Below are 14,867 nucleotides of genomic sequence, written 5' to 3' on the forward strand. Positions count from 1 at the left end.
TTGGCTGCTAGGGAGGTTCCTAAGATAAAATGGTAGATTCTGGAGGAAATTTTGTCTGGCTTGCAGTGCGGAAGCCCCTGAACATTAATAGTCCTCACGGTGATAGCAGATTTGTTACTCATAAAGATAGCTCTGGAGACCAACAGGAAAAACAGGAGCCCCGGAAGAGCCTGAGCAGGCATCTGAGGGGATCTTCAGATCCCAGCAGTGCTTTTAAGGACCAGAGACGGAAGGGCCCGAGTTACTCAGCAGTGGAGTGGAGGCTGGGGATCAGGCCCAGCTCTTCTCAGGCCAGAGTGATCTCTTTGTTTTTATCTCTTGCCACATGGAAGCAAAATGCAACAAAGATCTGAAGTGTTTTTCTAACTCTTTTAATGAGAACTGACTTTCAAAGAAAGTAGCTCTAATCTTGATAAGGAAAGTTTGACAGGACCAACGTGTCTTACCCTTCGGGTATTTATTTAGTCTAATGGAGCCAGGTAGATTTGTCTGCATGCTGGTGCTTTCTTGTTATGATAGCATTCCGCAGGCGGATGGTTTATTTTTTTCTGATTAGTGAAAATGGAAAGAAAAATCCCTGCTGCATTTTTATTAGGTTAGGATATAACATATCTTGAATTCATGTTTTGGTTATTTCCTAACTTTGATCATGCCATTTTGTCATAGATTAAGTTGGCATGGTGGCTATAATTTCTTGCTGTTTAAAAATGACTGAGCGCTGAGTATAGTGGGTTTATTTCTTCTGTGGCATTCTTGAAGTTTCTTTAGAGGTGACTTAAATCACATCATACCCTATGTTCCATATGCTGGGGCTGTCAGCTTTGCATTCCTAGGGTAGTTCTTTGTGAAGCCCAGAAGCCCTCCCAGATAGGCGACATCAGCCCTGCCCCGTGCTGCTACCTGCTCTGGTAAGGTCTAGCGCAAAATATTCCAGTTGTTTTTGTTGTTTGGTTGTTTCAACCAGAGACAGGTTCCCAACTCTTCAATTTTGTTTAAAAGCACAGTGGGAGGAGAGTGGGTCTTGGTCACAGAAAATTAAACTGAACTGTGATGTAGGAGGTAGGCAGACAGTCCTTGAAAAAATGTGTGACTGTTTGAATTTAAAGGCATCTAGATTTTTATAGGAGAGATGAGAAGAACAAAAATCAAATGTGTGCTCCATGTCCCACACAGTCTGCCTGAAGCTGCCCAGGGGGTCGGGTTTATTGGGTGATACATGCTTATTAAGGCAATTATGACATGGACCTGAAGTGAGGTTTTGCAGCTGAACATTAAATTTATGGATTTTCTGGAGGCCAGGACAAAAAAGGCAGAAAGTGTGTCATATGTTACCGTGGGCAAATCTAAGGTATATATCAGCTCGTTGGAAAAGGATCACCTCTCCTTTCCTATCTCCAAAGCAAGGATAAATTTGCTAGATCTTAGATTATTATAATGAATAATATCTATGAGTATTATAGTTACTATAAAAAAACCCAGAAAAACGAGGACATGGGCTGGGGATGTGGCTCGAGCGGTAGCACGCTCGCCTGGCATGTGTGCGGCCTGGGTTCGATCCTCAGCACCACATACAAAGATGTTGTGTCTACAGAAAACTAAAAAATACATATTAAAATTCTCTCTCTCTCTCTCTCTTTAAAAAAAAAAAAAAAACGAGGACATGTTCTTGATGAGGCCATGCCACACACTGGCCCTTTATAAAGGTGGAAGCTGAAGAATGACAGCTTAGCAATGGTGTCCCCAGGGAGCTGAGCCAGGACACTCCAGGTGGCTGGCTTTTCAATGGTTGCTCTCACGTATCAGTTTCTTGGCTTTATTCTTGGCAGGAACAGGAGAGCAGTCAGTTGGATGATGTTAAGTACCTGAGGGATAGAAATTCAGTGTGAATCCACTGTGGGGTGGTCACTAATTACGCAGCCACCTTCTTCTGGTCCATTTACCTTCCCTACCCAGCAGCCCTTGGGTTCTGCTGCACCAGGGTCGGGGGACTGAGCTTTGGCTGGGCCTTCTGGGCATGGGCTCTGGCAGTGGGTCAGGACCGTCATCATTCTCAGAGGAAACAGTTCTGGAAAAAAAAATGTAAGATGTCAAACCTGATCTGCTGGAGGCCTTTCTTATTGAAAAAATTGAACATGCTTCTGGTTTCCTGGCAGTTGTCATTAATAGCATGGAATTCATTTTACTGGCTTCCCTTTATAGCTTTATTAAATGGGTTTTCGGAGCCTCCTTTTTCCAATTCAGCAATCTTTTGTAAGTTTTGCCCTGTTTTAGGCATTCCTGGGTTCATGAACTCACCAAAGAATGTGTGAGGAACTTTTTAAAAAACTTCCTAAAAAATTCAAGGAAATAGGGTCTGTCGTGAAGTCAGTTATAGAGTTAGGTATAACTGGGAGCTTAATTTTCTTTCCAAATCTTTTAATTTCTCTGAAATTTATGTGAACTTGAAAATGGTATTTTTTTCATGTTTGGAATAAGATGAAATATATATGAAAAATCTAATTTTTTAAGTATAAATGAGATAAATAGGAACACCAGAATCATGGTTTCATATACACATTCAGGGACACCACACACCCACACATATCACACTTGTTTAGTATATACACAAAGTTAAATTTTAAGTCTGTTTTAGTCAGGTTTTTTTTAATTTTTTTTTTTTTTTTTGCTGCTGGGACTGCAAGACCTGACCAGCACAGCTATAGAGGAAAAGTTTATTTGGGGGCTCACAGTTTCAGAGGTCTCAGTCCATAGACACCTGGCTCCATTCCTCAGGGCTCACCGTGAGGCAGAACATCATGGCAGAAGAGTGTGGCAGAGGGAAGCAGCTCACATGATGATCAGGAAGCAGAGAGAGGCTCCACTTGCCATATTCAAATATATTCCCCAAAGCCAAGCCCAGTGCTGCCTCCTCCAGCCACACCCCACCTCTTCTGTTACCACTGGTAATCCCTGTCAGAGGATTAATTCACTGATCCGGTTAAGATTCTCTCAGTCCAATCATTTCTCCTTGCATTGCCTTGCACGTGAGCTTTTGGGGGACACCTCACCTCCAAACCATAGCAAAGTCCTTCCCATTAGGTGGCATTTTTTGGAAATATTTTTGAATATCTATATTTTTCAGGGTTTTGTTTTTTGGGGTTTTTTGTACCTTAAGAAATGGACAGTGTAAGGGAGCTGTCAGGGTAAGTCTATGGATTTGCACCGGATGCCAGGTGAAGGGTGCAGAAGAGGGCTTTGTCTCCTTGAGGTGCCCTGCACACAGAGACTTTCCAGGGGGGTTGTCTGGGAGGAATCCAGTTCCCGATTGTTGGCTGCCAATCTATTCTTTCTAAAATTGATCTCCTTGAGAACCTGGCGTGGAGCCCTCCTTTCCCACTGCTGCCCCCAGGGCTGGCCCCCACTTTACAAAAGGGCTGATCTGACTCTGAGTGTGCAGTTGTCAACACCCTCAGGTGCCAGGGGAGGAGTTCAAACCCTGCTGTGGAGACAGGGGAAGGCTCCTGACTGCAGCCAACTTTTGGTAGGTGAGGTCATTGTGTTCTTTGCTTTCGATCCAAATAAAGGAGGATTCAGTCAGATCTCTCTTTACATAGATCATTATGGGACTTAGACTTTTAAGAAGTGAATGATGTCACTGTAATAGAACTTCCATTTCCACCTATTGTTGATGTGAAGAGAGTTCTTGGTGTTTATATTTAAGTGAAAAATGCGAATAAAACTGAAATAAGCAAAGCTTGGTTATGGAGACATTCACGAGGTGGACAGCAGAGCCCTGCTCATCAAGTCAGTCAATGAATGCACTTTCATCAGAGTTTCACTTCTGATTTTTAAGTATTAGTTGTTTTACTAGTTGTCAAGCAATGATAATCTTAATAACTCAATTTAGAATATGTGTTTTAAATAATTAAAGCATTCTGGTGGGTCAACAGGAAAAATTTAAAATAAGTTTCAATTTACATAATTTTGTTGCACTGAAATAAAAGTGATCAATGAAATATTAGCAAGCATTAAAACATATTGTTAGTACAAAAATCTATGGGAGAAAGTAGAATGAAAAGACATGCTGAAAAAGTATATCACCTTTACTTTATTTTGTGTAATTTTAAAAGGGAATGTGAAGTCAAGCATAGTGGGCATGCCTGTAATTCCAGTGACCTGGGAGGCTGAGACAGGAGGATCAAAAGTTTGAGGCCAACCTCAGCAACTTAGTTGTCTCAAAATAAAAAGGGCTGGGGGTGTGGCGTAGAGATAGAGCACCCCTAGGTTCAGTCAATCCCCAGTACCACCAAGAAAAAGGAAATGAGAATTCAGAGAAAAAAGAATGATGGAAAAGCTCATTAATCCGTTCCTTCCCTCACAGTAGACTCAGCTAGCAAGGGCTCCCCAATACTGAGTGTAATGTAAATACACCTGTTTGCCCTCTTCTAGCCCTCTTCTGCTGATAACTCTTTTTTTCTGTCTTGTATTTATTGTTCTTTACCAATTTTTTTGTACCTTGAATTTTATACAAATTTGGGAGCTTCCCTTGGGAAAAAAGAATAAAAATTATTATAAGTAAAATAATGCACACTTCAGTGCACTGTCAGGCAATCTGAGAAATTGTCCGAGGAAGGGGAAATTGGAGTGGAAAGAGACTAGTCCTAACCTGTAGTGGTTAAATAGCTCATCTTTGCAGAGTTTACAAAAATCATGTGACTCTGTGAGTTTAGGATTAAAGTCCCTGCTCAGACTTGGAAAGAAGCACAGGCAAGCAAGGCTCGGAAACTTTTAAGTGATCAATGAAAAGCTTTAGCAATTTCTCTGTAACTCTTGAGAGTATGTGTGTGTGTGTGTGTGTGTGCGTGCGCGCGCGCGCGCGCGTGCGTGCTTGCGTGTGCATTATACAGATACACACATACCCCTGAAAAACATGTTGGTTTTAGGTTGATTTTAACTTTATATAAAATCAATTTTTATATTCATAAAACAGGTATATCACTGGGTGCTATTTTGATGAATATATATGTAAAATGGCACAATTCTTTTATTTTTGAAAGTTTATATATGTATTATGAGGGAAATCACATCCCTTCATTTTTTTTAAACATATCATGAGAAATTCTGAGTTTATCTTGAAATACACTAGGGCAGGTAGAATTTTCCAGAATTTTTCTGGTGTTATGTAAGCACTAGGGTATGCCAGCCATCATGGTGTCCTGAACACTGGAACACCATGGAGAGAGTACATGCCTGACTACCAGCAGGGACATGAATCCTATGGCGTGTTCAGAGTTTTGCATATTGCAGAAACTGTCATGGTCACCAGAGGCTGTTAATGAATCTTGGTGCCGAGAGTCTGGCTACACATCCTGGTTTCGTTGCTTGCCTGGGGGGCTTTGGAAAATCAATTGCCTGGTTCTTTTTTCTCCTTCTTCTCCTTATTGCTTCTGTATCCTCTCTGCCTCCTTCAGTCTAGTTACACCTTTGATTAAGCACAAAGATATTTGATGATGCAAGTTTCTGTCTTCAAAGTTGTTTAATCTCTTGAAGCATTTGAACTCCCTCTGAGCCCTTCCAAACTCGACACTCCCTCCCTGTGCCCTTACTCAGTGAGTAGAAAGCCCTTTCATTGCCAGCTTCTTGGAGGCGGCAGGGATTATGAACAGCATGTCATTTCTTTGTTTACTATCAGTAAAAATCCTCTCCCAGCTTAGAGGTGGTGATGGTGGTAGGCAGAACGTAACTCAATTCCTCCAGCCCTAATGTTCTTTAACTATGCCATGTGACTTTCTTCAGTTCTCCTTGTAAACTCCTCAATGACAAGGTGGGAACTCTGTCTCACACATTTGATCTTCATGTTAGCTGGAACCACATCAGTACTTTGCAAGAAAAATTCAACGTGAAGAGAATGAAATTGGAATTTTACTGAATCTAAATTATATCGATGCGTTCATTAATTAAAAATATTTATGGAGCTCCTATTTTGGGCCAATGGATTGATAGTCTGATGAAAAACAAAACAGATGTTTATTGATTGCCTATTCTGGGCTCAGCCCCTATGTCATTTATTTTTTGATTTTTCACAAGGTCCTATGAGTTATTGGTAGTCAGTATAAGCTGAGGCTTAGAGATGTTAAGGAATTTGCTTGCAAGCAGAGATGCAGGAGCTTGCTCCAGATCACACATTCTTGACTGCATTGTCAGTCCTTGGGTGTGAAGAGGTTTTTGTCCTGATTGGGAAAGAACCCTAAATATGGGAGCAATTTTTATGATGTCACATTGTGTATACTTGGTTTAATATGAATTTTATACTTGAAACTTAATGAAAATAAAGAGGTATATCTTTTATTGTGATGATGGTTGTTTTTAACTTGGAATTCTCAGCTAAAACTTTGTTACTTAAAGTTTATATTCTGCATTTTAACAAGGATATGTGAATTTCAGATAATCCTTCTCATTTATTTTGGCTGAATTAACAGGATACAGTTACCTCTGCTGAAAGAACCAAACACAGAGAAACAATCAAATGTCCAGTCTTGTCTTTGAAGGCCTGCATGCTGCTCTCCTAGGTCCGGCAGTCATGACCCTGGCTTCAGGCCTCACGCCCTGGTTTCCAGCAGAGCAGGCTCTGGGCTTTTTGGTTCTCACTCAGGCATTTCATGAAGCTTCTTCCAAGTTTTAAAAAAATGTGACCGTTAGCTTACATTTTCCGATGCATTCTCCCCTTCCCTCAGCAGAAGTGTTTGTGGTAGATTTTTGAGGGTGAGAATGTGGTCGGTGATGTAACAGAATTTCAGGCACTTGGATATAAAGCCGCTTTATTGTCACTACCCGTTTTGTGCAGAATCATCTCATTCTTTTCTGCACGTGGCTGATTTTGCAGTGAAATTTTAAGGAAATTCAGCAGGACTTGGGCATCTTGAAAAGAGGTGAAAGGATACAGTCTTAATAACAAGATGTGGAAACCTTAGATAATGGAAATAATAGGGAATGAATCACTTGAGATAATGGAATTTTCTAGAAAGTGTCTTTGATCATCATACCTTCTCCACCTTTTCTTTAGCTGTTTTGTTGGACGTCTCTTTAAAAACACCATGAATGCTTTGCTTCTGAGATGGAACTGTTTTTATCGTTGGATGGGGTGTGTGTGTGTGTGTGTGTGTGTGTGTGTGTTTGCACACGCGCGTGCTGGGGGCTCATAATCACTACTGAGGTGTTATTTATGGACTTGGGCTGTGTTCATTGTATTCAGATCTGTCAAGGTCTGCCCTCCCTCGCTGTGCCTTGGAAGTAGGTTTGCTGACTCCGGGTCCTGGCTGGGGGCTTCTCCCTGCTCTTGGGCACTGGCAGCAACGTCTCTTCTCCCTGCTGCTCCCTTGCTGCTCTTAACAGGCAGAGTTTCAGACAGAAAATAACACAACTTACTGGGGTTGTTTGTAAAATAAAAGGGAATGGCTGTCACCAGAGTTCCACAGCAGGAAGGGTGTTGGAATCCGACGGACAGGGACCATGTCTGGATTTGCTGTCATTTTGGCCTTTATGCACGGTGCCATCTCATGAACCACACTTAATATTGACTGTATTTGAGGGGAAAAATGAATAGCTCGTCAAAAGCTTTATTTACTTTTTTGCCTGCTTAATCCTGATTTTCAGCTGTGTGGTAGGTAGGTGTACCTGCTAGAGAACTGAAGAAATAAATAAGATTTAATTCAATTATTCAACTTTCATTTTTTTTTTCTCAGATAATAAAATGTGAAGCCAAACATACATAAAAGATTCATTTCTCTTAAGTGAAGCACAGTGTGAATATTTTTAATTGAATTCATTTATATTTACATATCAAATATTTAAAAAAAACAAAAATAATACAGTATTTGTAATGATAAATTGACCTTTCATTTTTGGTTTGGAAACAAGAATAGAGGGTTAACGTCTTTTCCAAAAGGATTTCCTGGAATACAGAGCACTGGTTCTCAATTTTTTTCCTTTTCTAGATAACTCAGGAAAAACTGTTAAACCTTTGCTGGCTCTCTTACATAATATTATAATTACATAACATTATTTGAATATTATAATTGTATAATATTCAAAAACACTTCTTTATTTTGTCTTTTAAATCATAGTCTCAGAATTAAGGCAAGGAGATTTTGCCTGTTGAAGATATTTTTTGTCTTATATTCTTTCGTCAAGTGATTTGGCTTAAAAATTTAAGCCCCGAGAATCCAAAGCCAAGCTTTGTGGGAAACAGAAGAAGGTGGGTCCTGGAGTAAACCTGCAGAAGTGCCCGTCCTCCTGGAGCACGCTGCACTGTGACTGCACCCCTCCTCCCGGGCCCGCTCTGGCCGGTGGTCCTTCCAGGATCCCTGGGTCAGGTGGGCCTGGCAGGAGGCTCACAGATCCAACTCCTGAGGCTTTCGGAGTCTGTGTGGGGCACTTGCCATCTTTGATGACAGTGTGTTGACATAAGAGCGGAGACCCAGAGCCTTGGGGGTGTGCAAGGACCAGACAGTCCATCTGGGATGAGGTGGGGCCGCTAGCCAGAGCTCTGGTCTTTTCAGGCATCGCCCAGGGCCTGTCCATTTGGTCCTCTGCAGAATGCACTGGCCGCAGCATCTCTCCCAATGGTTTCCCTTTGTTCTCCATCCTTTGAAGAGAGGGTAGGGTCCCTGGGCTCCTTGTCCCCTGGGCCCCCTCTAACCTTTTCTCCAAGGCCCACCCCAGGCCTCTGGGCCAAGGCCAATGGCTATGACTGTCCTTAACACTGTGGGTGTCCATATGGGACTTCTGTCCTTTTCTTCTGAATGACTAAGCTTTTCCTTTACCAAAAAAATGTTCTTTGTGGAACTTTTTTTTTTTTCCCCCTCAACCAGAAAGTGCTACCTGAAACCTTCTGGAAAATTCCTTATTATTTCAGAAACATCTCTGTAGTTCCATTGGCTCAGCACTTTTGATGCATTTTCAATGAATTTCAGACCCTCATCATTTTATTGAGGGGAATAAAGTCTCCAGGGGAAGAATTATATAATATTCAGTTTCATCACAGCTTTCCTAAAGAATGCTTTTAGAATCTAGGGATATTTTCAAGGAAATCTCTTTTATGTTAGTTCCTCCTCTGGGTTCTTCACTGGATATTCTCAGGGAAGTCTCCAACTCTGAGCAGGAGGTGTGATCCAGCCAGTGAACTGGCTCCAGTGCTGACCCTGGTGCCTGGAGAAATGGGCAGTGAGGACAGGATTCTGGCCCTGGCCCTGCCCTGGCTTCTTCCCCCATCCCAGGGAAGTAAGAATTCCCACTGAGCTCACTGTGCAGGATGTCATGAGAACGAAATGAGACACCGTGTATGTGAAAGCCCTCGGAAAATACATGAGTTAAAAGGGCTCTTTATTATTAGAAATACTAATATGGCTTTGAAATGAAAGGGGACCTTTGGTCAACCAAGTTTAGGAAAGAGTGAATTATTCTCTCCTAAGGGTCTCTTGGAACACTTTAACATGTTAAGGACTCCCCTAAGACCTGGAGGGAAGAATTCATATTTAATCCTATTTGAGTTCGAGTTTCTCAGTTTTCCCTGTCTTGTTAGCTGCTCATATGAGCTACTGTGACTGGAATTCTTGGAGGGCACATGGATGTTCGTGGGAGATTCTGGGATATTTCTTTGCCTGCTTCTCTATTTACTGATTCTCAGATTTATTCCAGAAACAAGTGGTCTCCAAAGACTGAGTTATTTGACCAGGGAGGTGTTATTGTATTTTATCATATACGTGTACACATACTGATACATGTACACACATGTGTGCATGCACACACATGTCCACAAAAACATTTCTATTACCAGATAGGAGTGTTTTGCCAGATTTAGATAAGTCATATTTCATTGTTTCAGGTTTTATTCAACTTGGCAGGAAGTATTTTTTTCCTGGAGCCTTACCCATGTCTTCCTAAAGAAGCAGAGCTATCATATTTTAAATAATTCTTCTTCGGAAAAATCATGGGTATATTCTTTCTTACAGCAAATGTCTTTGTTACATTTGCACTGATGCTTAGATGCAAAATCAGAGCTTAGAGTGTTAGGGCTGGGAGAGGCTTTAGAGAGATTTTGTCTAGTGATTCTCAGCTCTCAGGCATATTCTTGGCATGCTGAAGAGAGTATACTTGGGAGTGGAAGCCTGGAGAATTTGAAAAATTACATGTCCTTCTAACCTTCAAGATACTAGCCCATCATCACGGTAGTAGGAAGGGCCCTCTGTCCCATATAATTCCCCCCAGGAGATTGGGGACAGAAAAAAGTTGAACTACAGATCTTCTCCAACCCCACATTTTACAGATGAAAATGAGTTCTACAAGGTTTAATGACATCTTCAAAGTTCCACAGTTTGGCCTAGAAGCAGGCTCCTGGCTATTAATCCATTGCTTTGCCCACGGATATCAGCAGTTTCTGTATTACCATAATTTGCATCATATTTTTTTCTACCATCCTATGCTTCACAATTTTAAATATAGACTGACTTTTATATATACATTTAATTTTTATAGAAGAAACTTTGTGTTTCTATTTCATATGGAAATTTAACACCAGTTTCTCTTGCTATGAAAAAAAGGTAACACTAAAAATAAATGCAGTGAAAAGATATATTAAACTTTAACTAGATAGAGATGCTGTTCAAAGTTCAGAGCCTGAAGATTTATCTCTGCTAAAAATAGAGGTTATCAGTTATTAGAGATATTGAAGACGCACTAGCTTCTAACAATGACACTCTTTATGTAATCAGGAAGACTGAAAGAGAATTGTGAAGGAAGCAACCTTCTCCTGGTGTAAGGCCAGTCAGTGTTTGCCTGCTGCCCCACCATCGAAAGTCTTTAAGCTTCACCGGTGAGCGATCTGTGTCCCATACATTAGGAGCTGTCCCTGCAAATGGAAAGCCAAGTCAGGTAAATTGTACCTTGGCTCATATCCAGGCTAAATATAAGTGTAAACTTGATTGCAAACTGCATAGAAAACAAGTGGGAAGTTGGATGCATATTGGCTATTTTTATTGTGTGTGTATCCACGGATGCCACTGGAAAATCTCAAAGCATGGGGCTTGCTACATGATAGAAGCCTGATAAATATTCAGGGACAGAAAGAACAAATGAGTGAATGAATGGCAAGTGATAATGTAGTGTCAAGTCAGGTGGACTAGGTAGATAGCCAGTTGTTGCACTTTACTTCAAGCACCTTGAAACACCCATGAAGTGTAGAAGACCCAGTGACAGCTGAGTGTGGCCATGGGGTATTTAACCTAGGAAGTTAAGAGCACAGATGGATTTGTGTATCAGCAAGCCTCAGATCGTTATCATTTATAGTCTTTGTCACAACTTGCTTTTGCCTCAAGAGGAGAAAGGCAGCACAGACTGAGATTTGAATCCTGATCTTCCTACCTGACAGATGATTTGGGGAAAATGCATCTTCTCTTTGGGACTCATCAGATCTAAAAGCCAAAACCATAAAAGTGCTTACCTCAAAGGTGGTCACGAGGATTAAATGGGGCAATGCAGAGGGAAATCACTTTATAAAGACTAAAGTACTATATTCATAGAAATGATCAAAAGACCCAGTAAAACCAAAACAATTCTGAGCAAAAAGAGCAATACTGGAGGTATCACGATACCCAATTTCAGATTAACTACAGAGCTATAGTAACCAAAACAGCATGGTTCTGGCATTAAAACAGACTTGTAGACCAATGAAACTGAAGACACAGAGTCAAATCCACACAGGCACAGTCTTTTGATCCTTGATAAAGGTGACAAAAAAACATATGTTGGAGAAAAGATAATATTTTTTCTTTTTCTTTTTTAAAATTTTTTAAATTTACTTTTGCATTACAATTCTTACTACACCATTATAACATAATTTATCATATCTCTGATTATATATAAGGTATGTTGACACCAAATTCACATCTTAAGATAGTATTTTTTCAACAAATGGTGCTGGGAAAACTGTTTATTCATGTGTGGAAGAATGAGACTAGATCCCTGGCTCTCAAAAGGCAGCTCAGAATGGGTCAAAGACCTAGGAATTAGACCAGGAACTTTGCAACTGCTAGAAGAAAAAAAGGTCAGCACTCCAACATGGAGGCACAGGCAACACCTTCCCCCCGGGACTCCCAGCTCAGCAAATAATACCAAGAATTAACACGTGGGATGACCTCAAATTAAAAAGCTTCAGCACAGCAAAGGAAGCAGGGGTGTGAAGACAGAGTCTACAGAATGGAAGAAAATCTTTGTCAGTTACTCTTCTGGCAGAGGATTGGTATCCAAAAGATATAAAGAAGTCCAAAAACGTAATGCCTGTAATCCCAGCTACTTGGTAGGCTGAGGCAGGAGGATTGCAAGCTTGAGGCAGGCCTGGGCAATTTAGCTAGACCCTGTCTCAAAATAAAATTTAAAATAGGGCTAGGGTTGTAGTTCTGTGGTAGAGAGCTTGTTTAGCATGCTTGAGGTCCTGGATTCAATCCCCGGTACTGCAATAAATAGATACATAGATAAATAAAATTTTAAAAAACTAAAAAAAATCATTCAGCCAAGCACAGATGCACACACAATGAATTATTCTACTCATCAGGATAAACTTCATTGGGTATTTAAACAATATAGATATGAGGGAAGGGGCTGGGGCTCAGCGGTAGCGCACTTGCCTGGCACGTGTAAGGCACTGGGTTCGATTCTTAGCACTACATATAAATAAATAAAACAAAAGCCTATCAACAACTAAAAATAAATATATTAAATAAATTGGGCTGGGGTTGTGGCTCAGCAGTAGAGTGCTCGTCTAGCATGCGCGAAGCCCTGGGTTCGATCCTCCGCACCAGGTAAAAGTAAGTAAATAAAATGAAGATATTGTGTCCAACTACTTCTAAAAGAAAGTTAATGTTAAAAAAAGAAAAAAATATGTTAAATAAATAACAATATAGACATGTCACATTAAGGAAAGGTTATTACATGAAAAGATAATTAAAATGCATTAAGAATTTCTTTTTAAAATACTGTTATTACTCATTTCATAAAGTTCTGCTGTTGTCCATAAAATTAAAGCATTCACTCAGATCACTCATCGTCCTCATATAATAATTTCTGACACATCCCGTCTGGATGACTGTGATAAAATGTTTGATCTAAGATGCTGATTTATAATACGTCTTAAGAACTCTTCAAACAAATGATAAAATCCTTGAGTGATGGCAGGCATCTAGAATGAAACTGTCAAGAGGAACTCAAGGACATTTGGCTCCGTCTCTAATTTTGATATCAGCTGTTACTCCTTTATTAAAAATACCCAGTAACCATCTTATCCACATGATGTCTGTAGCAAATTATTTTTACTTAAAGCCTCAGCTGTGACATTTGAAGTGAGTGGATGTGAATGCCAGTTCAGTACAGGAAAAGGCTGTGGTTGAGCGCTGGCCCACTTTCACAGGCAGTAATATTATTCAGGTCTTGTTTTGTGGTATTTATGTTGTAAATAATCTATCCAGAGTCCATGTAGCTACCTATGCCTGCCAACTAATGGTACCTCCTTCGTGGCGTCTTAGATCCAGAGGCATAATATTTAGATGCTCGAGGAAGTAGCTTTGGCTTGCTGAAAGTTTAATTAGGGTTCACATTACTGCTGAGACAGCAAAGTCTAAACTACTGCATCCTTGGTGCAAAATTGTTTCCATATTTCTTTTTTTTTTTTTCCTGGATGCTCAATTATTTTTCCACCTGAACTTGAGCAACCACTGGAGCTGAATGATCTAGAAACTAGTTACTCAGCATGTGGTCTGTGACTTAGTAGTGTTGGCATCACCTGTAAACATTAGAAATGCAGAATTTCAGACTTGCCCCAAACTTATTGAACTGAAATCTGCAGCTAATGGATCTTCTCTTTGAAGCCTACCTTATGCAGGTCATTCTTTTGAGAAGCAAGAATCCAGAACTCTTTGACAGATTAAATACACACACACACACACACACACACACACACTCACATAGAGGCACACAGTTTCTTGAATATTCATTTTGTAAAGCTTTTGATCACTTAGTTAAAAAAAAAAAACAATGCAACCCTGAATCTGTCTTGATAATGGAGACATGCAAATATCACACGCTAAAGCCAAATTTTTTTCTCATCATCAAGATTTCAGGGTGTTTTTAGCTGCTAAAGTCCTGTTAGTTTTCTCCAGGAAGGCCAATTCCTTTGGCACTATTCTTTCTCTCTTTCTTAATTCTCATTCTTGTCTTATTTATCCATACAGCAGATTCAGACTCCAGCTGCTCCCAGACAGTGTTCACCAAGTTTTTCTTTAGGTTGTGATCCATCTGGGTGGACCCAGCAGTTACCCTAGGCTGATTGCTGCCAGGCATGGAGCTCATTCTTGCTCTTCTCTGCCTTTTCACTAGAATGAAAACCCCTGCTGAGTAGAGACTATTTTGTTCTCTGCTACATCTCCAGCACCCAGCAGTGCCTGTAAGAGAAGAATCTCTCACTCCTGTCTTTGCTGAGTGACCGTCCCTGGCACAGTAGAGCCAGCCCCTGTGTCCTGGGTGGGTGGGACTCCTGCCTGGCTAATCTGATTCCGAAGAATCTCACTCACCCCGATGTCTTGCCTCTTGCCTGATGACTGAGGTGCTGTTGGGGATGCTGGTGCATGCTGCCATCATTCAGAGGCACCTTTGAGCTGGCTACTAGTGGCTCATGGCTGCTCCAGGCCTTCAGCCTTGAAGGAGTGCTGTGCCCTGTGCTGAAGGGAACCTCCTTGCCCAAGATTATACCTCTTCCCTAGGGGCAGCCTACATCCACTGCCTGCTTGGTGTGGAGATTCAGAAGCCTGGTCCCCTTATCTCAATTTGGGACAACTCTGAAG

This window comes from Marmota marmota, unplaced genomic scaffold (assembly GCF_001458135.2).
Source record: "Marmota marmota marmota unplaced genomic scaffold, marMar, whole genome shotgun sequence".
In the NCBI taxonomy this organism is placed as follows: domain Eukaryota; kingdom Metazoa; phylum Chordata; class Mammalia; order Rodentia; family Sciuridae; genus Marmota; species Marmota marmota.